The 27,742-nt window shown below is 49.3% G+C and overlaps 1 protein-coding gene across 7 annotated transcripts in view; it reads left to right on the forward strand.

Moving 5' to 3' along the window:
* Nucleotides 1–27,742, forward strand: part of pak1 (p21 protein (Cdc42/Rac)-activated kinase 1) — a 259,729-nt gene that overhangs the window by 132,992 nt on the left and 98,995 nt on the right. The window lies entirely within an intron of this gene.

Here is a 27,742-nt window from a genome sequence, read left to right on the forward strand (position 1 = left end):
CCCACTCCCCCATTCCCCCACTCCCCCATTCCCCCACTCCCCCATTCCCCCACTCCCCCCCCCACTCCCCCCCCCCACTCCCCCCCCCACTCCCCCCCCCACTCCCCCACTCCCCCCCCCCACTCCCCACTCCCCCCCCCACTCCCCCATTCCCCACTCCCCCCCCCCCCCACTCCTTATTTAAGTATAATACCGAGACGAGTTGTGTTTCATTCAGGGCTGCTTTGCTGAACTCTCTGCCAAGCTTGGGTGATTTTTTAGCACCAGGAATATGAATGGGTTTCCTGATGCTGAACTTGATTGCGGAGTTTAAATTGCAGAAGTTTGTGCACTGCTCTCCTGCTCGAGGCCAAACTTTCAAGAAGCCCAGAATCTTAACGCTCCCTCCTTCAAATGCAGTGCAGGAAGATCATTGGAACTAATGTTTGCTTGCGTTTGTTGTACACCTGCTTCCATTTTATTGATTGGTCATCTTGTGGAAAATATGTTTGCTTTGAAAACCAAAGACTTCATTAGGTCCCCCGGCTCATTTCCCCGTCTACTGCCTGCTGCAGAGAGATGCACTGAACCTATTATTGGAATGCTAATACCACATTAAGTGACAGACGTGTAGGCTTTCTGCTTTGAATTTCTGCTCCCCCTCCCTCTGCCTCTCCCCCTCCCTCTGCCTCTCCCCCTCCCTCTGCCTCTCCCCCTCCCTCTGCCTCTCCCCTCCCTCTGCCTCTCCCCCCCCTCCCTCTGCCTCTCCCCCCCCTCCCTCTGCCTCTCCCCCCCCTCCCTCTGCCTCTCCCCCCCCTCCCTCTGCCTCTTCCCCCCCTCCCTCTGCCTCTTCCCCCTCCCTCTGCCTCTCTTCCCCCTCCCTCTGCCTCTCTTCCCCCTCCCTCTGCCTCTCTTCCCCCTCCCTCTGCCTCTCTTCCCCTCCCTCTGCCTCTCTTCCCCTCCCTCTGCCTCTCTTCCCCCTCCCTCTGCCTCTCTTCCCCCTCCCTCTGCCTCTCTTCCCCCTCCCTCTGCCTCTCTTCCCCTCCCTCTGCCTCTCTTCCCCCTCCCTCTGCCTCTCTTCCCCCTCCCTCTGCCTCTCTTCCCCCTCCCTCTGCCTCTCTTCCCCCTCCCTCTGCCTCTCTTCCCCCTCCCTCTGCCTCTCTTCCCCCTCCCTCTGCCTCTCTTCCCCCTCCCTCTGCCTCTCTTCCCCCTCCCTCTGCCTCTCTTCCCCCTCCCTCTGCCTCTCTTCCCCCTCCCTCTGCCTCTCTTCCCCCTCCCTCTGCCTCTCTTCCCCCTCCCTCTGCCTCTCTTCCCCCTCCCTCTGCCTCTCTTCCCCCTCCCTCTGCCTCTCTTCCCCCTCCCTCTGCCTCTCTTCCCCCTCCCTCTGCCTCTCTTCCCCCTCCCTCTGCCTCTCTTCCCCCTCCCTCTGCCTCTCTTCCCCCTCCCTCTGCCTCTCTTCCCCCTCCCTCTGCCTCTCTTCCCCCTCCCTCTGCCTCTCTTCCCCCTCCCTCTGCCTCTCTTCCCCCTCCCTCTGCCTCTCTTCCCCCTCCCTCTGCCTCTCTTCCCCCTCCCTCTGCCTCTCCCCCTCCCTCTGCCTCTCCCCCTCCCTCTGCCTCTCCCCCCCCTCCCTCTGCCTCTCCCCCCCCTCCCTCTGCCTCTCCCCCCCCTCCCTCTGCCTCTTCCCCCCCTCCCTCTGCCTCTTCCCCCTCCCTCTGCCTCTCTTCCCCCTCCCTCTGCCTCTCTTCCCCCTCCCTCTGCCTCTCTTCCCCCTCCCTCTGCCTCTCTTCCCCCTCCCTCTGCCTCTCTTCCCCCTCCCTCTGCCTCTCTTCCCCCTCCCGCTGCCTCTCTTCCCCCTCCCGCTGCCTCTCTTCCCCCTCCCGCTGCCTCTCTTCCCCCTCCCGCTGCCTCTCTTCCCCCTCCCGCTGCCTCTCTTCCCCCTGCCGCTGCCTCTCTTCCCCCTCCCGCTGCCCCTCTCTCCCCCTCTGTCTCTGCCCCTCTCTCCCCCTCTGTCTCTGCCCCTCTCTCCCCCTCTGTCTCTGCCCCTCTCTCCCCCTCTGTCTCTGCCCCTCTCTCTGTCTCTGCCCCTCTCTCTGTCTCTCTCTCTCTGTCTCGGCCCCTCTCTCCCTCTCTGTCTCGGCCCCCCTCTCCCTCTCTGTCTCGGCCCCCCTCTCCCTCTCTGTCTCGGCCCCCCTCTCCCTCTCTGTCTCGGCCCCCCTCTCCCTCTCTGTCTCGGCCCCCTCTCCCTCTCTGTCTCGGCCCCCCTCTCCCTCTCTGTCTCGGCCCCCCTCTCCCTCTCTGTCTCGGCCCCCCTCTCCCTCTCTGTCTCGGCCCCCCTCTCCCTCTCTGTCTCGGCCCCCCTCTCCCTCTCTGTCTCGGCCCCCTCTCCCTCTCTGTCTCGGCCCCCTCTCCCTCTCTGTCTCGGCCCCCTCTCCCTCTCTGTCTCGGCCCCCCTCTCCCTCTCTGTCTCGGCCCCCCTCTCCCTCTCTGTCTCGGCCCCCCTCTCCCTCTCTGTCTCGGCCCCCCTCTCCCTCTCTGTCTCGGCCCCCCTCTCCCTCTCTGTCTCGGCCCCCTCTCCCTCTCTGTCTCGGCCCCCCTCTCCCTCTCTGTCTCGGCCCCCCTCTCCCTCTCTGTCTCGGCCCCCCTCTCCCTCTCTGTCTCGGCCCCCCTCTCCCTCTCTGTCTCGGCCCCCCTCTCCCTCTCTGTCTCGGCCCCCCTCTCCCTCTCTGTCTCGGCCCCCCTCTCCCTCTCTGTCTCGGCCCCCCTCTCCCTCTCTGTCTCGGCCCCCCTCTCCCTCTCTGTCTCGGCCCCCCTCTCCCTCTCTGTCTCGGCCCCCCTCTCCCTCTCTGTCTCGGCCCCCCTCTCCCTCTCTGTCTCGGCCCCCCTCTCCCTCTCTGTCTCGGCCCCCCTCTCCCTCTCTGTCTCGGCCCCCCTCTCCCTCTCTGTCTCGGCCCCCCTCTCCCTCTCTGTCTCGGCCCCCCTCTCCCTCTCGGTCTCGGCCCCCCTCTCCCTCTCGGTCTCGGCCCCCCTCTCCCTCTCGGTCTCGGCCCCCCTCTCCCTCTCGGTCTCGGCCCCCTCTCCCTCTCGGTCTCGGCCCCCCTCTCCCTCTCGGTCTCGGCCCCCCTCTCCCTCTCGGTCTCGGCCCCCCTCTCCCTCTCGGTCTCGGCCCCCCTCTCCCTCTCGGTCTCGGCCCCCTCTCCCTCTCGGTCTCGGCCTCTCCCTCTCGGTCTCGGCCCCCCTCTCCCTCTCGGTCTCGGCCCCCCTCTCCCTCTCGGTCTCGGCCCCCCTCTCCCTCTCGGTCTCGGCCCCCTCTCCCTCTCGGTCTCGGCCCCCCTCTCCCTCTCGGTCTCGGCCCCCCTCTCCCTCTCGGTCTCGGCCCCCCTCTCCCTCTCGGTCTCGGCCCCCCTCTCCCTCTCGGTCTCGGCCCCCCTCTCCCTCTCGGTCTCGGCCCCCCTCTCCCTCTCGGTCTCGGCCCCCCTCTCCCTCTCGGTCTCGGCCCCCCTCTCCCTCTCGGTCTCGGCCCCCCTCTCCCTCTCGGTCTCGGCCCCCCTCTCCCTCTCGGTCTCGGCCCCCCTCTCCCTCTCGGTCTCGGCCCCCCTCTCCCTCTCGGTCTCGGCCCCCCTCTCCCTCTCGGTCTCGGCCCCCCTCTCCCTCTCGGTCTCGGCCCCCCTCTCCCTCTCGGTCTCGGCCCCCCTCTCCCTCTCGGTCTCGGCCCCCCTCTCCCTCTCGGTCTCGGCCCCCCTCTCCCTCTCGGTCTCGGCCCCCCTCTCCCTCTCGGTCTCGGCCCCCCTCTCCCTCTCGGTCTCGGCCCCCCTCTCCCTCTCGGTCTCGGCCCCCCTCTCCCTCTCGGTCTCGGCCCCCCTCTCCCTCTCGGTCTCGGCCCCCCTCTCCCTCTCGGTCTCGGCCCCCCTCTCCCTCTCGGTCTCGGCCCCCCTCTCCCTCTCGGTCTCGGCCCCCCTCTCCCTCTCGGTCTCGGCCCCCCTCTCCCTCTCGGTCTCGGCCCCCCTCTCCCTCTCGGTCTCGGCCCCCCTCTCCCTCTCGGTCTCGGCCCCCCTCTCCCTCTCGGTCTCGGCCCCCCTCTCCCTCTCGGTCTCGGCCCCCCTCTCCCTCTCGGTCTCGGCCCCCCTCTCCCTCTCGGTCTCGGCCCCCCTCTCCCTCTCGGTCTCGGCCCCCCTCTCCCTCTCGGTCTCGGCCCCCCTCTCCCTCTCGGTCTCGGCCCCCCTCTCCCTCTCGGTCTCGGCCCCCCTCTCCCTCTCGGTCTCGGCCCCCCTCTCCCTCTCGGTCTCGGCCCCCCTCTCCCTCTCGGTCTCGGCCCCCCTCTCCCTCTCGGTCTCGGCCCCCCTCTCCCTCTCGGTCTCGGCCCCCCTCTCCCTCTCGGTCTCGGCCCCCCTCTCCCTCTCGGTCTCGGCCCCCCTCTCCCTCTCGGTCTCGGCCCCCCTCTCCCTCTCGGTCTCGGCCCCCCTCTCCCTCTCGGTCTCGGCCCCCCTCTCCCTCTCGGTCTCGGCCCCCCTCTCCCTCTCGGTCTCGGCCCCCCTCTCCCTCTCGGTCTCGGCCCCCCTCTCCCTCTCGGTCTCGGCCCCCCTCTCCCTCTCGGTCTCGGCCCCCCTCTCCCTCTCGGTCTCGGCCCCCCTCTCCCTCTCGGTCTCGGCCCCCCTCTCCCTCTCGGTCTCGGCCCCCCTCTCCCTCTCGGTCTCGGCCCCCCTCTCCCTCTCGGTCTCGGCCCCCCTCTCCCTCTCGGTCTCGGCCCCCCTCTCCCTCTCGGTCTCGGCCCCCCTCTCCCTCTCGGTCTCGGCCCCCCTCTCCCTCTCGGTCTCGGCCCCCCTCTCCCTCTCGGTCTCGGCCCCCCTCTCCCTCTCGGTCTCGGCCCCCCTCTCCCTCTCGGTCTCGGCCCCCCTCTCCCTCTCGGTCTCGGCCCCCCTCTCCCTCTCGGTCTCGGCCCCCCTCTCCCTCTCGGTCTCGGCCCCCCTCTCCCTCTCGGTCTCGGCCCCCCTCTCCCTCTCGGTCTCGGCCCCCCTCTCCCTCTCGGTCTCGGCCCCCCTCTCCCTCTCGGTCTCGGCCCCCCTCTCCCTCTCGGTCTCGGCCCCCCTCTCCCTCTCGGTCTCGGCCCCCCTCTCCCTCTCGGTCTCGGCCCCCCTCTCCCTCTCGGTCTCGGCCCCCCTCTCCCTCTCGGTCTCGGCCCCCCTCTCCCTCTCGGTCTCGGCCCCCCTCTCCCTCTCGGTCTCGGCCCCCCTCTCCCTCTCGGTCTCGGCCCCCCTCTCCCTCTCGGTCTCGGCCCCCCTCTCCCTCTCGGTCTCGGCCCCCCTCTCCCTCTCGGTCTCGGCCCCCCTCTCCCTCTCGGTCTCGGCCCCCCTCTCCCTCTCGGTCTCGGCCCCCCTCTCCCTCTCGGTCTCGGCCCCCCTCTCCCTCTCGGTCTCGGCCCCCCTCTCCCTCTCGGTCTCGGCCCCCCTCTCCCTCTCGGTCTCGGCCCCCCTCTCCCTCTCGGTCTCGGCCCCCCTCTCCCTCTCGGTCTCGGCCCCCCTCTCCCTCTCGGTCTCGGCCCCCTCTCCCTCTCGGTCTCGGCCCCCCTCTCCCTCTCGGTCTCGGCCCCCCTCTCCCTCTCGGTCTCGGCCCCCCTCTCCCTCTCGGTCTCGGCCCCCCTCTCCCTCTCGGTCTCGGCCCCCCTCTCCCTCTCGGTCTCGGCCCCCCTCTCCCTCTCGGTCTCGGCCCCCCTCTCCCTCTCGGTCTCGGCCCCCCTCTCCCTCTCGGTCTCGGCCCCCCTCTCCCTCTCGGTCTCGGCCCCCCTCTCCCTCTCGGTCTCGGCCCCCCTCTCCCTCTCGGTCTCGGCCCCCCTCTCCCTCTCGGTCTCGGCCCCCCTCTCCCTCTCGGTCTCGGCCCCCCTCTCCCTCTCGGTCTCGGCCCCCCTCTCCCTCTCGGTCTCGGCCCCCCTCTCCCTCTCGGTCTCGGCCCCCCTCTCCCTCTCGGTCTCGGCCCCCCTCTCCCTCTCGGTCTCGGCCCCCCTCTCCCTCTCGGTCTCGGCCCCCCTCTCCCTCTCGGTCTCGGCCCCCCTCTCCCTCTCGGTCTCGGCCCCCCTCTCCCTCTCGGTCTCGGCCCCCCTCTCCCTCTCGGTCTCGGCCCCCCTCTCCCTCTCGGTCTCGGCCCCCCTCTCCCTCTCGGTCTCGGCCCCCCTCTCCCTCTCGGTCTCGGCCCCCCTCTCCCTCTCGGTCTCGGCCCCCCTCTCCCTCTCGGTCTCGGCCCCCCTCTCCCTCTCGGTCTCGGCCCCCCTCTCCCTCTCGGTCTCGGCCCCCCTCTCCCTCTCGGTCTCGGCCCCCCTCTCCCTCTCGGTCTCGGCCCCCCTCTCCCTCTCGGTCTCGGCCCCCCTCTCCCTCTCTGTCTCGGCCCCCCTCTCCCTCTCTGTCTCGGCCCCCCTCTCCCTCTCTGTCTCGGCCCCCCTCTCCCTCTCTGTCTCGGCCCCCCTCTCCCTCTCTGTCTCGGCCCCCCTCTCCCTCTCTGTCTCGGCCCCCCTCTCCCTCTCTGTCTCGGCCCCCCTCTCCCTCTCTGTCTCGGCCCCCCTCTCCCTCTCTGTCTCGGCCCCCCTCTCCCTCTCTGTCTCGGCCCCCCTCTCCCTCTCTGTCTCGGCCCCCCTCTCCCTCTCTGTCTCGGCCCCCCTCACTCTCTGTGTTTCTCTGTGGCTCTCCTCTATGCTTCTTTGTGTGTCTGTCTGCATCTCACTGGGTCTGTTTTCCCCATCTGTGCGCACTCTTTCTATCCCCTCCTCTACCTATCCTCCTCCCCTTTCTTTCCCCTGCCTTTTCATTTCTCTCCCCACACTAAGAGAATAATAAAATAGAAGAATATGGTGGGGGCTGGGTTCTCATTGACAACTATCGAATGCTGAAAGGCCTGTAGTGTATGTGGTGAGGAGGAATTTCTTTACCCAGTGGGTAGTGAATCTGTGGAATTCTTTGCTTTGGACAACTTTGGAGGCCATGCCATTGGGGACATTTAAGGTAGAGATAGGTTCATGATTAGAAGGCAAACCAAGCATTAAGGGGAGAAGATGAGAGTGGGTGGCATGGTAGACCTGATGGGCTGAATGGCCTAATTTGGCTCCTATATCTTTTTTTTAAACTAAGTAGACCATTCAGCTCATCATGGATAAATAAAGAACCACAGAAGCTGGGTGAAAATCCAAAAATCACAATAAAATCCTTCATTTAAATTTTTGTTGAATTCCCTGCCACTTCTCCTCCTGGAGTGACCTAGTCTAAAGTTCTTCTTCCTTCCTTCTCTCTTGCCTTGTTCTTCCTCTGTGGTTTCATTTTCCTTTTGTGTCTTTGATCAGATGTTGATCAAATCCGCTTCCACAGCCACATCACTTTCCTTGCTCTTGCTGGAACCACACTTTTGGTCAGGCATCATCTGTGAAAAGAGAAATAGAATTGACATTTTGAGTCTGAGTCTGTTTGACAGAACAAAATTTACAAAACTGGTCATGAATGAGCCAAAGAGCTGATCTTGCCCTCTAGACTAGTCTTACCTGGATAACTAAATAAGTAAAACCCCATGTTATCAAGCAATTGGCAAAAAAAAAACCATGGAAAATAAATGTTTAAAAATACGGGAAGTTTAAAATTGGCGCACCTCACTGTTAATTTGCCAATTGCTCAACACGCAATCTCAAGCAACCAGAAAATTCACTTATCTGGCATCTACCAATTCTCATAGGAACCAGATGCTGGGGATTTACTGAACTTGCAATCGTGCTATTGGATCTTTGCATCCACTTGTGTTGGCAGATGAGGCCTCAGTTTAATGCTTTATTTGAAAGACCATGCAGCAGAGCACAAGATACATTGGTCTTTAGATTGTGTGTATGTAGACAAGCTGGACAATTAGAACATCACCTGCAATGCACGTTGTCTCTGGTGGAATCCACCTCTTTACAGAATGTGTGGAGAAGGATGCACGTTTCCTTGTTACAGTTCATCCCCAGCAGGAGCGTGACAAAGGATCCTATGATTTACGGGCTGATTCTAGTGTTCGGATAGAGTCAGAAATCCAGAACTGCTGGAAGACCATCAACCAAAGGCGCCCTTTGGTCTGCCTGAAACTTGTTGATGTTTCGGACTGGATATACTGCTGACTGGCACATTCCAGGCTGCAGGAGTACTTGCTGAAGGATGCACTGAGGCTTGGCGCAGCCAACATGAGGGCGCTGTGGGGAAAGACCTCAGTCCAGAGTCCTTCTGTTACTGTAATGCTGTAAATAGAAATGAATATATGATGGAAATGTATGAATAGAAAACTAAGGATGGGAAGAGACTTTGAACAGTTGTCCTTTTGGAAATAATTTATGGTGAATAAAGTCAACTTGGTGGTTTTAAAAATAAAAGTATATCGGCAAACCTGTGGATTGCATGGTCAGGTGGGACCTGAACCTTGAAAAAGTGGGTAGCTGTATAAATCCAAATGCAGAATTGTGCAATTTTGTTGAATCTAGATTCCCCGATTATCAACACAGGCACACCCCAAGGATGCGTGCTTTGCCCACTGCTCTACTCATTATACACCCATGACTGTATGGCCAGGCACAATTCCAATGCTATCTACAAGTTTGCCGATGACACCATAAACGGAAGATGGATCAGCTTGTTAAATGGCATAACGATAACACCCTTGAGCTCGATGTCAGCAAAAGAAAGGAGATGATGTGAACTTCAGGAAGAAGTCAGGGAAACACGACCCAGTCCTCATCGAGGGCTCAGTAGTGAAGGTCAAAAACATAAATTCCTGGGTTTCAACATCTCCGAGGATCTGACCTGGATGCAATTACAAAGAAAGCTCGCCAGCGGCCAGTGTCTGAGGAGATTTGGTATGTCACCGAAGACTTCGTAAACTTCTAAGGGTGTACTGTGGAGAGGATTCTGGTGGGTTGCACCAATGTCTTTTATGGAGACACCAACTCTCAGGACGTGAATAAGCTCTGGAGGGTTGTTAACTTTGCCTTCGACATCACAGGCACCAGGCTTCATTCCATCGAGGACGTCTACATGAGGAGGTGTCTTCAAAAAGCAGCCTTTATCCTCCACACACCACCCAGGCCAGGCCCTCTTCACTCTGCTACTACCATCGGAGAAAAGATGCAGGAGCCTAAAGACGAGCACTCAACAGCACAAGGACAGCTTCTTCCCCGCTGCCATCAGATTCCTGAATAGTCAATGAACCAAAGACACGGCCTTTCTTTTTGTGTGTGTTATTTATCCTTAATTGTAATGTTGTTAGATATTTATAATATGAATGTTTGCTCTATGATATTGCTGCAAAACACTGAATTTCATGACTTGTTCATGACAATAAATTCTGATAATTGGGGAAGAGAAATGAAGGAAGAAAGAAAAAGAGATTATTTGCATATAGATGATCTGGTTTTTTTCCTTAAATTGGAAAACGTAAAGCTACTTCTGTCTTGTTTGAAGCCAGTTTTGCTCAGCGACGTTTGTGGTAAAGTTTAAATGTTCAACCGGAATGATTTATTGGTTGGCTTTGCAGATTTCTTTGACTGGATTTTCCTCCTTCACTATAACATTTAATCGCAGTAGTTGACCTCCTTCTTGTAGTCAACATCATGGCAGTATGGGCTAAAGCAGAGTTGTTCAATGTAATCAGTGTGCACCTCAACATTGTGACTGTGCTCAAAAGAATCCACGTTTGACAGATCTTGGACTGTTCTCCTTGGAGTTCAGAAGAATAAAGTGGGGACCTTAAAGAAGCATTTTGAATGTTGAAAGGCATGGAGAGAGTAGAAGTTGCAAAGTTGTTTGCCGTGGAAGGGGAATGAAGGACAACCAGGATCGAAGGGCACCTATTTAAAACAGGGACGTGAAGGAATTTCTTTATCCAGAGAGTGGTGAACCTCTAGGAGGCTGTGGAAGTGAGGTCATTGGGTGTATTTAAGGTAGGGAAAGATATGCATCTGAATAGTCAAGGTATTCAAGGCTATGGGGAGAAGGCAGCAGAGTGGGGCTGAGTGAAAGAAAGGATCAGCTCATGATGGAATGGTGGAGTGGTCTCGAAGGGCCAAATGGCCTACTTCTGCTCCTATATCTTAAGCAATAAAGCAAAAAAATGATCAGCAGATATAAGATTATCTGAGCTCATTCTTTTTTTGTTTATCTACAGTACTTCCCTTTGCTTTTTTTAAAACATCTCTCTGATCCTAAAACTTTAGCAAGTTATTGGCATCTCTGCTGGGCTGGCTCAGTGATGTGAGAAGCCCAATCCATTCCTGTCTCTGAGCTAAAATATCACCCCTACTGTTACACTCAAGAATAAAATTACAATTACTAATGTGTCTGTGATCAAATTAAAGCTAAACTGCACAAAGTATTGAACATTATTTGTTTCCCACTACTATTGGTCCACCCACTGAGTTCCTCTAGAGTGTTTTTTGCTGAAGGAACTTGGCGGATAAGGAACATCTTTGGAGGCAGAGGGTGGTCGACGTTTTGGGTCGATTCCCTGCCAGACCCTATCATTCCCTTGCCTTCATGGTTGCTATGCGACTTGCTGAGTTCCTCTCGGAATTTTCTTTGCTTCAGACTCCAGCATCTGCAGTCCCTCGCGTCTCCACGTTTCTCTGTTGTTTATGCCTCAGAATATCATGGTGAACTTCCCTCGTTGTTTTCAGAAATATCACCTCCAACTGTGGAAGCAGGTTGATGTACTGAAGAGATAATGTACCCCACCATCCTTAAGAACAAAAGGAGGCCATTTCCCCTGTCAATGCTTTGCAATTCAGATATTCTCGTTTTCCGCACTCTTTCCCATTGGCATTCCAAATAATTCATAACTATTCCATCAACATGTCCAAACAGAGTATTCTTGATTTTTGTAATCTGTATTTTAAAAATAAACATATTCTTGAGTCCCTCCTGGCTTATTTGCCAGTACAATAAATCTTACTTTTTTTGGTTGTTAACCTGTGACCCAATTTTTCCTCATTTGATGGTTTGTTATATAATGGTGAAGCTCTTTTTGTCTATATGACTCAGCAATTGAGGAAGCCCTGACTTTTAATACACTTAAATCATATTGGGAGAAAGGTGCTGCCTTGCTATACACTGACTCCCAAAGGGCAGTTTTTAAAACAACAAAACTGATAACTCTGACCAGCAGATTTTAATATTTTAAATTTAAAGGTACGGTAACAAGCTCTTCTGGCCTACGAGCCTGTGTTACCCAAATACACCAATTAACCAAAAACTCCTTTGGAGGGTGGGAGGAAACTGGAGGAATCCCACGCAGATCGCAGCGAGAATGTACAAACTCCTTACATAGTTTAGCACCGGATTCGAGCCTAGGTTGCTGGGATGCTGTCTCAGCGTTGGGCGGTACAGTTAGTGCAATCTATTTGATACCCTTTGCATTTACTTTTTTGTGTGTCCCATAGTTGCATTAAATCTTTTCAGTTAACCAATGAGTTTAAAGGGAGTGGGAAACAGAACTCAGTAGGTTCTGACCGTATGTTTCAGCCTGTCAAAATCAGCTGAAGCATACAAGCACTCATGGATTTGGTTCCAGCCACATGCCCATGTCATGACCTTGGCTCTAGTCCCTCATCTGCCTGTGCTCTGAATCTAGCCACCCACCCCATTCGTGTTCCATATCTTAGATCCTACTCCAGATTGTTGAGTGATTTGGCCACCAAGCCATTGGGATTTTCAAGCTAAAGTATACAAGCTGTTTTGCTGTATCTTGCTTTAGTCCAGTGGTTCTCAACCTTTTTCTTTCCACTCACACACCACTTTAAGTAATCCCTATGTCATAAATGCTCTGTGATTAGGAAGGGATTGCTTAATATATTATGTGAGTGGGAAGGGAAGGTTGAGAACCACTGCTGTAGACGCAATTGTTACTGAAATATTTTACTTGAGAAAAATGGTCATTGGCCCATTTCCTTTGGCGTTGTGAAACCGTGCACATAACGAGTCAATGAGGGACCATTAAAACAGTGGTTTTCAAACATTTTCTTTCCTCCCACTTGCCACCTTAAGCAATTCCTTACTAATCACAGAGCACTGATGGCATAGGGATTACTTAAAGTGGTATGTGATTGGAAAGAAAAAAGTTGAGAATCACTGCTTTAGTGATTTTGTTCATAAGTGCTGGCTTGACCAATAGGTGCACCAACAGTAAATTACTAACCTTACTTTGTCTACAGCACAGAAACAAGCCCTTTGGCCCAATTTGTCAATTCCATTCAAGTTAGTCCCATTTGTTTGCATTTGGTCCACATCCTTCTAATCCTTTCCTACTAGTTCTATCCAAATGCCTTTTGAATATTGAAATCATACCTCCTCCTATAGTTTCCTCGGCAGCTCTTTCCAGATGCTTCTGAGAGGAAAATGTTGCCCCCTCAAATTGCTTAAATCTCTCCCCTCTGACCTTGAACCTTTATACTCAATACCCTGCCATGAAAACCTGTGCGCAAAATACCTTCTTCACCACCCTGTCTGCCTGAGTGTCCACTTTCAGGGAGCTAAGCCCTTGAATTCCAAACTCTCTCTATTCTCCAATGCTCTGTAGGACCCTGGCATATACTGGGCATACAACAATTTTGAAAGGGAATTTGAAAGATATGAGAAAAAATAATTTGGAGGAACAGAACAAGAAAATGGAACTAATGAGTGGATGTGAACTCAATGGGTCAAGTGGCTATTTCTGGCATTGACACGATTCAATAATGTAGCATAATTAACAAAGTGAGTAAAACACGAAAGTATGCAGATGCTGGAGGAACTCAGCTGGTCTTGCAGTATCCATCGGAGGTCAAGGTATATTACTGACGTTTTGGGCCTGAGCCCTTCCTCAAGGTGTGATATAATTCACGAACCTTGCTCAATGGCTTGATTTTAATGGAATTCATTAGTGTTGGAGAACCTCGGCAGGCTACGTGTCCTGGCGAGGTTCTCCAACACTTCTCCATGGAGCATCAGATCTTGGTATGTGCAGACTTCTTGTTTAACTTGATTTTGGAGGAGGAGGGAGAGAGATATTTAGAGGGAATTCCCCCAAACCTAGTCAATTGAAGGCATGCCAGTGATGCAAAAGAACTTCAAAAACCCAGAATATAGAAAATGTGCAATGTAATGCCAAGGGGGAGAGCAATGAGGACAAGGGAGAGATTAGAACACAAGGATGAAACTCTAAAACTTGGGTTAGACCACACTTGTTGGAGTATTGTGTTGGGTTCTGGTTACAGGAAGGATGTCAATGCTTTAGAGAGGGTGCAGAGAAGATTTACTGGGATGTTGCCCAGATTGGAGAAAATGCCTCATGAAGCAAGGTGCTAGAGCTCGGGCATTTCTCTGTTGAGCGGCAAAGGATGACAGGTAACTTAATAGTGGAATGTAAATTGAGGGACTTAGACAGAGTGACAATAGCATATACCAGAGGACATCTATTTAAGGTGAGTGGAAGAAAGTTCAGGGGAGACGTCAAGGGCAAGTTTTTATTTTACACTGAGCGTGGCAGTTGCCTGGAATGCTTTGCCAGGAGTGGTGGTGTAGGTTGGTATAATCAGGATATTTAAAAGATGCAAGAACAACAGGGGTTGTGGTAGGGATGAATTTGATTGTTGTGGAGTAGGTTTACATAGTTTAGCATAACATCATGGGCCAAAGGGCCTGTACTGTGCTGTAATGAAAAATGTATGAAAGATCTTTATTTGAACTCGTGGTATCCTGTGCGTCAATGCAGGTCATCAAGTACAAAGATGATTCATAGAAAATATTGACTTGTGTAATGAGAAATCGTATTTCTGACTGGATGAGCAATCAATTACATCAGCACCCCAGGCAAGTTTACTGCTCCTTAGGATAAATTGGGTGGATTTATCAGTCCAATTAAGTTACAGTAGGTACACCAATGTACTTAATTCTGAGATACAGAAACATTGCTTCAGCCAGAGGTTGATAAATCTAGAATTTTTGCCACAGGCAGTTGTAGAGGTCAGATCTTTGGGTCCATTTAAGGCAGAGATTGATAAATTCTTGATCAGCCAGGGCATCAAATATAACATAACATAACAATTACAGCACGGAAACAGGCCATTAGGCCCTTCTAGTCCGCACCGAACCAAACACCCCTTTCTAATCCCACCTCCCTGCACAATGCCCATAACCCTCCATCTTCCTCTCATCCATATACCTGTCCAACCTTTTCTTAAATAATACAATTGACTCCGCCGCCACTATTTCTCCCGGAAGATCATTCCACACAGCTACCACTCTCTGAGTAAAGAAGTTCCCCCTCATGTTACCTCTAAACCTCTGCCCCTTAATTCTTAACTCATGTCCTCTTGTTTTAAACTTTCCTCCTCTTAACGGAAATAGTCTATCCACATCCATTCTGTCTATCCCTTTCATAATCTTAAATACTTCTATCAAATCCCCTCTCAACCTTCTACGCTCCAAAGAATAAAGACCCAATCTGTCCAATCTCTCCCCATACTCCAGATGCTTAAACCCAGGCAACATTCTGGTAAACCTTCTCTGCACTCTCTCCACTCTGTTTATATCCTTCCTATAATTAGGCGACCAGAACTGCACACAGAACTCCAAATTAGGCCGCACCAACGTCTTATACAATCTCAACATCACCTCCCAACTCCTATATTCCATGCAATGATTGATAAAGGCCAGCATACTAAAAGCCTTCTTCACCACCCTATTCACGTGAGTTTCTACCTTCAGGGAACGATGTACCGTCACTCCTAAATCTTTCTGCTCTTCTGTATTCCTCAATGCTCTCCCATTTACCACATATGTCCTATTCTGATTCTTCTTACCAAAATGAAGCACCTCACACTTATCAGCATTAAATTCCATCTGCCATTTTTCAGCCCACTTTTCTAAGCAGCCCAAATCCCTCTGCACTCCTTGAAAACCTTCTTCATTATCCACTATTCCACCTATCTTAGTATCGTCTGCATATTTACTAATCCAATTCACCACCCCATCATCTAGATCATTAATGTATATAACGAACAACAATGGGCCCAATACAGATCCTTGAGGCACACCACTGGTCACCGGCCTCCAACCTGACAGACAATTATCCACTACCACTCTCTGGCCTCTCCCCTTCAGCCAATGTTCAATCCATTTGACTATCTCAAAATTTATACCCAAAGACTGCACCTTCCTAACCAACCTTCCATGTGGTACCTTATCGAAGGCCTTACTGAAGTCCATATAGACAACATCCACTGCGCTACCCTCATCCACATTCCTAGTCACCTCTTCAAAAAATTCAATCAGATTGGTCAAACATAACCTTCCTCCCACAAATCCATGTTGAGTGCTCCTGATCAGACCCTGTCTATCCAGATGTTTATAAGTACTATCTCTAAGAATTTTCTCCATTAATTTACCTACCACAGACGTCAAACTTACAGGCCGATAGTTGCCAGGCTTCCTCCTTGAACCCTTTTTAAATAACGGAACCACATGCGCAATGCGCCAATCCTCCGGCACTATCCCCATATCTAATGACATTTGAAAAATTACCGCCAGAGCCTCTGCTATTTACTCCTTCACTTATGGAGAGAAGGCCGGGCAGAGGGGCGGAGTAGGAAATTAATTAGATGATTGAATGGTGGGGAAGACTTGATGGGCTGCATGACCTGTTTCTGCTCCAATGTCTTATGGTCATAATTTGTGTTATGGGGACACAGTGAGTAATGTGGATGGGAAGGGTTTGGGTGAACTTTCTGCTCAGTTGTTCGGAGCTGTTTGTCTCATCAGTTTGCATAAACCTGGAATCACTAATCCTATCACACACAGTAGCTGCATTCCATCAGACACAACCAGGGTGCATCTAAATCCATTAATTCTTGATTGCATTAAACCACTTTTCATTCACCATAAGACTGCTTTATACATCCAGTTCATAATCTCACATGAGTCATCAGTCAGCCTAATAAATACTTTTACAAAGTACAACACAAATTCAATAGGCCAGATGAAAAATTAAATTTGGCTCTTTTCAATCTGGGGCACAATTATACTGACACCTCTCTCATTTCTCTTTGAATTCATGAGTCATCCTGGATCCTGTCAAGCTGTTCGTATCAGCCTTGTTTTATTTTTATAGGCTTGAAACTAGCACTGACAGGAATTTGAAAATAACAAATATAAATTTAGTTGTTGGCTTTGCACCATACTTTGCAAGTAGACAGATGGTAGATTTGATCCCATGCATTTGTTCTTGGCATTCCAATAATCATCGGTTACCTTGGACTGCAAAGTGGAACCACCCTTTGAGCATACCTTGGGTTAGGCAGGCACTTATCTCTTTGATAAATCCATTTGGTGATGCTGACACATGTTTTATTTTACCCTGGGCGTGGTGCAATGCTCTTCACTTTGAAAAAGTGGACAGCTAGCTGCAAAGGATCCAACGGCATTACTGAAAACATGAAGAGGAATCATAAAAGGTTTATTTTGTTTGTCACATAATAATACCTTAAAAATGTAATATACAGTATATGTATATGCTTCAACTTTTGTCTCCCATAAGGCAAGCAGAGAGTTGCCATGAGCCTTGCCCTGCACCTCTAGCAATAGGAGAAAGAGAAGCAAAAGAATGTCCCCTCAGAGACACAGGAGTGTCCGTGGATTTGCCTCCAGCGCTCCCACTGCTGCACAGACTCCAGTTGTGTAGAGGCTGTTAAGAGTGTGCAGGGTGACTTGGACAGGTTGGGTGAGTGGGCAAATGCATGGCAGATGCAATATAATGTGGATAAGTGTGTGGTTATCCACTTTGGAGGAAAGAATGGAAGGGCTGAGTACTATCTTAATGGTATCCAATTAGGAACAGGGGAGATGCAAAGAGACCTGGGTGTCGCTGTGCATCAGTCATTAAAAGTGGGCAGGCAGGTGCAGCAAGCAGTAAAAAAGGCGAATGGTATGTTGGCGTTCATATCAAGAGGATTCGAGTTCAGGGGCAGAGACGTATTGATGCAGTTGTATAGGGCCTTGGTGAGACCTCACCTGGAGTATTGTGTTCAGTTTTGGTCTCCTTATCTGAGGAAGGACATTATTGCCATGGAGAGAGTGCAGAAAAGGTTGACCAGATTGATACCAGGGATGGCGGGACTTGCATATGAAGAAAGGCTAGAGTGACTGGGCTTGTACTCGCTGGAGTTTAGACGATTAAGAGGAGATTTAATAGAAACGTTCAAAATTCTTAAGGGATTTGACAGGCTAGATGCAGGAAGATTGTTCCCAATGTTGAGCAAGCCTAGAACCAGGGGTCACAGTTTAAGGATAAAGGGGAAGTTCTTTAGGACTGAGATGAGGAAGAATTTTTTCACTCAGAGGGTGGTGAATTTATGGAATTCTCTACCACAGGAAGTGATTGAGGCTGGTTCCATAGCTATATTTGTTAGATTTAGTACTTGTGACTAGGGGGATCGGGGGTATGGAGAGAGGGCTGGAACAGGGTACTGAGTGGATGATCAGCCATGATCAAAATGAATGGCAGTGTAGGCTTGAAGGGCCAAATGGCCTACTCCTGCACCTGTTTTCTAGGTTTCTATGTTTCAGTTCAAACCATCGGCAACCCGAGCTCCAATATGAACAGGAAGTCTTCAGCGCTCAGCAGGCCATCATCTTTGGAGCCTTGACTATTATTTATCACTCAACTGGCATTATTTTTAAAAATTAAATGTTTCTTTGTTGTTTATAGGAGCTTGCCATGTATAATTTAGTTCCTGTGTTTTGGACGTAGCAGTGACGAGACTTCAAGAGCATCTTGGTAAAATGCTTAGGGATGTTCTCAGGTACTCAAAGACACTATGCAAATAATGAGGTTTTTTGATGTACAGATAAGTACAATGTTAGAATGCATTGAAAGTTATTTGTTTTCAACTGCACAGGTACATAAGCAATAAGTACAAATAAAATTACCACACGGAGAAAAAAAACTCAACTAAAAAAGGATAGTTAAATATTAACAGTTATAATTATTGCAAAAAAAATACAACGTTAAAGCCAATTCAGACTGATCTTTGCTCCTGGAGTAGTATTCAGGAAGGTTCAAGAGCCTGATAGCTATTAGAGAAAAAAACTTTTCTTGAACCTAAAGGTGTCTGACTTCGGGCTGCTGTATCTTCTGCCAGATGGTAGCAGTAAGAAGAGAGCATGACCAAGGTGATGGAGGTCCTTTATGATAGGTAGATGTCTTCAGTGGACAAGAGGGTGCTGCATGTGATGGTCTTGATGAGGTTTTGCCACTTGCTTGCAGCCTTCCGTATTCCTGAGCACTCGAGTTTCCAAACCAGACCATGCATTCACATTTCTTCACAATCCAAAATCAATCTCAAATGAACTTGCATAAAAAGTGTCCATTTAAAACTTCCAACATATCAATGCCAGAAATTGCTTTTTAATCTGTTAGTAATGCTTTTGTAATAAATTTAGTTTATAAATAGTGGAGGTACAAAGTACTAAAAGCAACATTTTGTCATTTTTGGACTTACACATAACCATCCTAGAACGCTTCCACCAGCGTTGTCTCCGCTCCATCCTCAACATTCATTGGAGCGCTTTCATCCCTAACGTCGAAGTACTCGAGATGGCAGAGGTCGACAGCATCGAGTCCACGCTGCTGAAGATCCAGCTGCGCTGGGTGGGTCACGTCTCCAGAATGGAGGACCATCGCCTTCCCAAGATCGTGTTATATGGCGAGCTCTCCACTGGCCACCGTGACAGAGGTGCACCAAAGAAAAGGTACAAGGACTGCCTAAAGAAATCTCTTGGTGCCTGCCACATTGACCACCGCCAGTGGGCTGATATCGCCTCCAACCGTGCATCTTGGCGCCTCACAGTTTGGCGGGCAGCAACCTCCTTTGAAGAAGACCGCAGAGCCCACCTCACTGACAAAAGGCAAAGGAGGAAAAACCCAGCACCCAACCCCAACCAACCAATTTTCCCCTGCAACCGTGTCTGCCTGTCCCGCATCGGACTTGTCAGCCACAAACGAGCCTGCAGCTGACGTGGACGTTTACCCCCTCCTTAAATCTTCGTCCGCGAAGCCAAGCCAAAGGAAGGAACACATAACCACATGAGGCTTTTTCCTGTGCGTTTATGTGCTTGAAGATGGGAGGTGGCAAGGAAGAGTGAGGAAATTGAATTTAACAGGCAATTACAGAATCCAAAGAAAAAACAAGGATAATTATGTGGACACGAGAGAATGCCGAAGCTGATGTCGGAACCAAACACGATATGCTGGAGCATTCAGCAGATCAAGCAATAGAGAAAAAAAAATTACAGCATAATATAGGCCCTTTGACCCACAATGATATGCCGACCTTTGGAAACCTACTCCACAACAATTTAACCTTTTCTTACATATCAATTTTGGGGTGGGGGAGAAAAGAAGAGCCTATCAATCTACTTTAAATATACCCAATGGCTTGGCTTCCACAACCACCTGTGGCAACAAATTCCACCCTCTAGCGGAATAAATTCGTACACATTTCTGTTCTAAGTAGCTACCCTTCAATCCTGAAGTTGTACCCTCTTGTCCTTGATGGGCATCATGGGAAACAACCTTTCTACATCTGCTCAGTTCATGCCTTTCAACATTTGAAATGTTTCAATGAGATTCTCCCCTCTTTCTCCTAAATTTCAATGAATACAAGCCCAGAGCTGTCAAATGCTCCTTGTGTGATAATCCTTTCATTCCTGGAATCGTACTAATGAACCTCCTTTGAACCCTCCCGAACTTCAGCCATCTTTTCTTAAATGAGGGGCTCAAAACTACTCATAATATTCCAAGTGAGGTCGCACCAGTGCCTTACAAATCACATCACAGCTCTTGTATTCTATTCCAGATTCCACCACCCCGAGGAAAACATTCCAGGCACCCATCACTCTGGTAATTACCTCCGATGTCTTTCCTAAATTTTCCTCCACTCACCTTGAACTGGTGACTTGGGTGGGGGGGTCAATGTTTTGGGGTCAGAATCCTTCATCAGGATGAACTTTGTTCCTGTACATCCTGGGAGATGCCACTTGCAATGGCCATTAGTGTGGCATCACTTAAAACAAGCCACACAAAGAGGGAGCAGATGCCAAGTTAACACAATCAACTGGTCTTTTCTGTCAGCTCTCCAGCGAATTTTTGGCCGAACCGGTGGTTTCCAGTTTACTTCAAAACCTCTCTTTGTAGGATGATGGCTCCTATAAATCTCCTAATTTAAGTGTTTCTGGACTCGGGAGCAACTACCATCGAGGCAGAAATAGGTTCTATTAAATAATTTGAAGGTACTTGTACTTGGAAAAAGAGAAATTAAAAATCACTAATTAGCCTCAAATATTATCCCCTATGTCCTATGATGAACTTAATGTATCACAAGAGTTATCTGATTATTAACTGAGTTGGCAATTTTGATTCAAAACAGGTCTATGCAGAATTGAAAGATGAAGGGCAAAAAAAATCAATGATCCAACTTACAAATATTTTTCACATTCATTATTTCAAGTCAAGAAATTCCCACCTGTGCACCAAATAGGATTTGAAAATAATGTGCCACATCAGAAATTCAATGCAATTATCAATCAAATGGTAGAAGCACTCCTGCAGACATGAGGACCTGAAATATTCCTGTGTAATCTTCTCCAAAATTGCTCATTTGAATATTTTACCATTCATCCTTCCTGAGTTAAAGAAGTGATATGAGAATATTGACTGAGTCGTTAAAGTCTATTTCATATGCTAAAGAAATAGGACCCACGGTCCAACTTATCTACGCCAACCAAGTTGTCTACCTGAACTAGTCCTGCCTGTGTGCTGCCTTTATCCCTCCTTCCCTTTTCAAATATTGTAATCATACATTCCATTTCCCACTGCACCCTATTCCACATAACCATCTCTCAATGTATGAAAATATTGCCCCTCAAGTCCTCGTTAAATCTTTTCCATCTCACCTTAAAACTTTGCGCTCTGGTTTTAGACTCCCCTACTGTAGATAAGAGACCATTCACCTATGATTCTGTAAATATTTATCTTATCTGTTTTTATTCTTCGGCAGTGATTTACGTTGTACCATTTGTTCATTGCCATACCTGTCCCGCTGCAGCAGGAGTTTAACTCAGTCTCCTACACCCCAGAAGAAAAATAACGAAGGCTAAAAATGTCAATAAAAGCAGTGGTTTATGTACCTTTCAAATACTGAAAACTTTGCTTCCCCTTCGAGTGTGGCCTCTAGCACTGGGTGACCCATTGTCAGTATTGGAGTTGCAGAGTATTGTGGATGATCACCCCTGTCCAGCCACTATACAATTAACTTAGCTGTCATTACGAAACAGAACCAACCAGCAGCTGTACTCTCTCTTGTTTATGATGCAAAATATTGTCTTTGTAAGCAGAAGGAAAATAATTAGCTTGATCTTCAGTTAAAGATTCCCACGTGGTTAGACCGTCTGCAGTTACATAGATAAACACACTTCATGAACGTTGAGAACTTGGTCACCACAACCCTCCTTAAAATCTGAAACTTTCACCATTTGCTTCCTCGACGAGTGTTTCCTGATCAGCTGAGAACCTGAATTTGTTGGGGGATTTTCAGCATCTGCGACATTTTACTTATCATTCATTCTGTTCATATTTAATTGTCACATGACAACCAAGTACAGGAACCCTGGCTGGATTTTTCTCCCACTTTTCCCACAGGTAACTGTCATAAAATACAGATTGATTAATTTGGTTGAATCATATCTACAACCTTAGATTTCACTTTACAACCACCAAAGGCAATAAAGGTTTTTTGAACTGACAATATTTGAGAGAGCCAAGTCATAGAGCTAACAAGACAAGAAAGTCTGCAGATTGTAGTCAAAACAGATGCTGGACGAACTCAGCTGGTCTCACCCCATCACACCATAGGAGGCAGAGACATTTTACTGATGTTTCATGCCTGAGCCCTTCCTCAAGGAATGAGTGGAAAAAAAAAACACCCTTGTACCTTGAGGAAGGGCTCAGGCATGAAGCATCAGTAAAACGTCTTCACCTCCTGTGGATATTGCGAATTGCTCCAGTATCTTCAAATTACCCGTCTTACAAAAGTAAAATGATTTCTTGATGTTAAACTCCCAAGCTGCAGTCAGCTGCTCAGAATGAGACCAACTTTCATCGATGTTATTAACACCTATACAAATACTTTAGCTTACATCCCTCTCGCTGGGAATACAGTGTTGACTCCACATCAAAGGGTAGCTTTGTAGTGCCTGCAGGTAATGAATGGGAGGAGATGATCAAATTGCACTCCGAACTTCTAGGTAAGCCTGAAGTGCTACTTTTGTACAATATTCTGTATGACTCTATTTGCCTCAACCTTTTATATAGTTGGACAACATGTCCAACTATATAAAAATGCTGACAATACTCTCACCAGAAATTGTGCCTGAAGATGTAATCCTCCGTTTTACAGAACACTTTCTTGTCTCTCCATGATTATTTTCTTAAAGGAAGATTTACCAGCCTTCCCTGCAGTATTCGTAGTATCAAGGTTTCACACTGGTTTGGGTTAACTGGTTTTGATCCATTGTCAAATACCCTCATGGGATCTCTGTGCTATGATTAGCTCTCTTGGAAAAATTACCCTGTCATTTGGCTACATCTCAATCATTGATTAGTAATCACACATAAATGGTTTTACTAAAAGCCTTCAATCACAAATACATGCATCTCGTATTTCAATATGTGGAACCATTTAGACGGTTTTATTGTATTTCAGAAGTTAAACAAAAAAAGTCTTGGGAACTGGATGGACCTGTAGAAATATTAATAACTTTCTTTCTCTCTAAATGTTTCTATATCCTGCTATCGTCTTCCTTTATGGCTCTATAGTTCACAGGTCCATTTGCAGCTCGTGAAATCTTGCTCGTTTTAATTTAGATTGGTGAGGAACTCGGTGATCCACTGCTGATAGATTCGTGATTATTCTCCAGGGGTCTGCACCTGCAGATGAACTTTAATGAGATGCTGGGAAAAATATATTCTCCTCCACAACATTAATATAACTGATTTCCCATGACTTCTGAAGACACTGTTTTCTTTAATGCTTAACGTCCATTTGGGCAGCGTCTGACCGTATATATGCTTGTGGTCCCATAATTATTCATTTACCGTGAGCAAGTCCACAGCAATTTAGAAAAAGCGATCACTAGCTATAGGAAACTGTATACCCAAACTGATCAAACTGCCCTGCTCTCTCCCCTCTGTCCTGTGTCAGTCCCAACTAATCCCACTCCCCACCCTCTCACCAGTGCACTGTATTAGTTCCCACACTGATCCCTCTAACTGGCTCTCTGCCTGCAGCCCCGTGTCGGTCCCCATGCTGGTCCCCACTTACAAATAAAAAGTTTATAGGTACACTTCAGTATCCCACATAGCTTTGCCAAGCATATAATATGGTGTTTGCACTGTCCACATTGCAAAATGCCCAATTTAACTGAACGTATCGCAGACATTCAGTGATGCATACCTTGTTTTGTGAGTAAAACACGCAGGTCTACAGGCACTATGGTTGAAGTAAAACACAATGCTGGAGAAACTCACCATGTCAAGTAGTGTTCTTTCTCTTCTTTCTTTGGCTTGGCTTCGCGGACGAAGATTTATGGAGGGGGTAAATGTCCACATCAGCTGCAGGCTCGTTTGTGGCTGACAAGTCCGATGCGGGACAGGCAGACACGGTTGCAGCGGTTGCAGGGGAAAATTGGTTGGTTGGGTGTTGGGTTTTTCCTCCTTTGCCTTTTGTCAGTGAGGTGGGCTCTGCGGTCTTCTTCAAAGGAGGTTGCTGCCCGCCGAACTGTGAGGCGCCAAGATGCACGGTTTGAGGCGATATCAGCCCACTGGCGGTGGTCAATGTGGCAGGCACCAAGAGATTTCTTTAGGCAGTCCTTGTACCTCTTCTTTGGTGCACCTCTGTCACGGTGGCCAGTGGAGAGCTCGCCATATAACACGATCTTGGGAGGGCGATGGTCCTCCATTCTGGAGACGTGACCCACCCAGCGCAGCTGGATCTTCAGCAGCGTGGACTCGATGCTTTCTATTGCAAAGGTAAAGATACATAACTAATATTTCAGGGTATGGAAAAATGTTGGCTGGCATCGAACAAAAAGATGAGGGGGGTGGAGGAGCAAAGGCAGGAGGTAATAGGTGGAAGAAGAGCACAGCAGCATGGGGGAGGAGGGATGGCTGGGTGAATAGAGAGGGAATGGTTGGAGAGCTGAGGGAAGCGAAGGGAGAGAGAAGGGAGTAGGTTAGCAGAAACCAGAGAAGTTGATGTTAATGCCATCCAGCTGGAGAGTGCCCAGATGGAAAATCAGGTGTTCCTTCAATTTACAGCTGGTCTTCGTGGGATCGAACACAAGTCCATGGACGGGCATGTAAGTATGGGAGTGGTACACAGAACTGAAATGGTTGGCCACTAGGTGGTCCCGGTTGCTGATGCGGACAGTGAAGGTGCTTAGCGAAGCGATTTCCCAGTCTCTGTGATGTAGAGAAGGCCACAGAGGGAGCATCAGATCCAGTAAATCAATGTTTTGGGCCATGGACCGTGGTGAGGTTCAAGTGTGGCACCTCCTGCGGTCACGGAAAAGTGTTGTGGAGGCAATTGGTGGGCAGGGATGAGTGACGATTCCTAAGGAAGGCAAACAGGATTCCCCTTGTCCTTACCACCCCACCAGTCTCTGCGTCCAACACATCATCCTCTGGAATTTTGGCACAACAGGATCCCATTACCAGACACATCTTCCCCTCTACTTCCCTCTCTGCTTTCCAAAGGGTCTGCTTTCTCGACACCTGCTGACATTTTTCCATAGCTTGATGGAGGACTCAAGCCTGAAACATCATTTATGTATCTTAATCTTTGCTATATAAAGTACACTGTTTGACCTGCTGAGTTTCTCCAGCATTTGTGTTTTTACTGCAGACTGTATTGTGAATATTGGAAGGAGTGGTACATTTTTTTCCATCCACATTCAGCTAATGATGTTGGCAAGACTGAATTTATTGTTAATCTTTCATTGCTCCTTAAGTTAGAGACACAACCATATAACCATATAACCGTTTACAGCACGGAAACAGGTCATGTCGGCTCTTCAAGTCCGTACCGGTTCACTTGAACAACTCCACCCATTGGAGATTGTAGATCCATTGGCGATAAGTTGCAAGGTCAAGTGCACAGGTGAAACTGATCAGAGGCTAGAATGAATAAGGACACAGCTCAAGCTGATGGTTACTACAATAGCCAGATTGTCTCGTAGTTATATTAGTCAAAATTATTATCATCTGATTGTACAAGTACAATCTGACAAAACCGCATGGTCAGTGCAAAACATGCAGACAAACAACCAGACATAACACATATACAAACAATACATATGCAGCACAAATATTCATATATACAAATAAATATTGCTTCATAAATATGAGGGTCTCGGGTGATTAGTGTGAACAGTTTCGTTGGTCGTTCACCATTCTCACTGCCTCTGGGGAAAAAGCTGTTCCTCAGCCTGGTGGTGCTGGCTCTGATCCTCCTGTATCTCTTCCCCGACTGGAGGAGCTAAAAGATGCTGTGTGCAAGGAGGAAGGGTTCCTCAATGATTTTGCGCACTTTCTTCAGACAACGGTTCTGGTAGGTCAAGTTGATTTGGCGGGGGGGGGGGGGGGTGGGGGTGGTGTGGGAGACTCCAGTGATCCTCCCTGCCACATTTGTGGTCCTGTGGGTTGACTTGATTGGCTGAAACAGAACCATGAGACGTCAGAGCAGAAATAGGCTATTCAGCCTATAGAGTCTAGCTTGCCATTCATTTATGAACTGATCCATTTTCCCATGCACTCCCACTGCCCGGCCTTCTCCCCATAATATTTGATGCCCTGGCTAATCAAGAACCTGTCAACTTCTGCCTTATATACACTCTATGACTTTGTCTCCACACCCACCCGTGGTAGCAAATTCCAGAGGTTCACCATATAACAATTTGCAGTACGGAAACAGGCCATATCGGGCCTTCTAGTCCGCATCGATTTACGTGAAACTCCACTAGTTCCACCTACCCACTCTCGTGAGCCTCCTCTTAAATGACAGAATTGGCCCTGCCGCAACTACATCATCCTCTGGCTAAAGAAATTTCTCTGCTTCTCTGTTCTAAGTGGCTGCTCTTTAATCCTGAAGTTGTGCCCTCTTGTCCTAGACTCTCCCACTGTGGGAAGCAACCTTTCTGCCTTTCAAACATTGTATTTCATTTGTCGCTTCTTTGCAGCCTCTCCATTTTATCATCGCTACCTGCCCCTCCACTATCTTCATCTCATCTGTGAATTTAGCCATTTATTTCACAAGCCAAATCATTAACATCCCACATAAAAAGAAGTGGCTCCAATCCTGACCCCTGTGGAAAACCACTGGTGACCTGTAGCCAGCCAGAATTGGATCCCTTTATTCCCACTGTTTCCTGTTGCTCCGCCAATGCTCTCCCCATGCTACTATTTTTTCTGTAATTTCTGTTAATAAGTAGCCTCGTGTGCAGCACCTCGTCAGAGGTCTTTTGAAAATTCAAATGTTGACTACATGTCCCTTTGCCTATAAAACCAGCTGTGGTTTCCTTAAAAAAAAATATTGCTGTAAATTCTTCAGGCAAGATTTTTCCTGAAGGAAACCATGCTGACTTTGGCACGGTAACCTCATCCTTGCAACATTCAATACAAAGCAAAAATCTATCTTGCTGTCCCTCAAATATATTCAGTGAAGCAGCTTCGACTGCTGCCTTGACCAGAGACTTTTCTCTATTGCGTCTCTGTTCCATGTCGTCCTTGGTCAATTTTAGATGAGGTTCTAGAAATGGGCTATTTGACCCAGCCTGTCCATGACGACCAAGATAGTGCCTTATGTTATTCCATATCCTTCTAAATCTTTGCTATCCATGTACAGAAAAAACTCCTGGTATCTGACATATATGGGGAGTGGTGGATGCCAGATAAGTGAAAATTCCAGTTGCTTGACATCGTGTGTTGCCTGGATTGGCGAACAAATGGCGAGTTGTGTCAATTTTAAACTTCTGCATCTAATGTCTATTTATTTTCCATGATTTTTTTTGCTTTTGCTTGAGTTCCACATTACATAGGTTTTACTGTAACTGTCTTTTAAGCCTTGCAATCGTCTCCCCGTCCACTTGGCATCTTGTTCCACTGAGGGCCAAAGGTGCCCCTTGGGTCCCTTTTGTATCTTTCCCCTCTCACCTTAGAATCAAAATCTGAATCTGGTATATTTTCATGAACATGTGTCGAGAAATTTGTTGTTTTGCAGCAGCGGGATTGTGCAGGAAAGGGTGCAAAAATGCAAAAAAATTACTATAAATTAGAGTTCCGTAAATACAGGGTTTAAAAATAAATGAATAATTACCACAAAAATGGAGAAAAAGTCAGATAGTGTCTATTAGTTCATTGTCTATTCAGAAATCTGGCAGAGGGGAAGAAGCCATTTTTGTACCTTTTCAAGCTTCTGTATCTCCTTCCTGATGGTAGTACAGATAGTGTGAGGAGAGTGAGGGTCCTTGAGGATAGAGGCTGCTTTCTTAAGACAAAGCCTCTTGTAGATGTTTGCAATGGAGCAAAGACTAATGCCTATGATGGTGTGCTGGCAGAGTTCACAACTCTCTGTACCTTTTCCAGTCCTGTGCACCTACATACCAGACAGTGAATACTCTCCACTGTCATC

Source organism: Narcine bancroftii, chromosome 7 (assembly GCF_036971445.1).
Source record: "Narcine bancroftii isolate sNarBan1 chromosome 7, sNarBan1.hap1, whole genome shotgun sequence".
NCBI classification, from domain to species: domain Eukaryota; kingdom Metazoa; phylum Chordata; class Chondrichthyes; order Torpediniformes; family Narcinidae; genus Narcine; species Narcine bancroftii.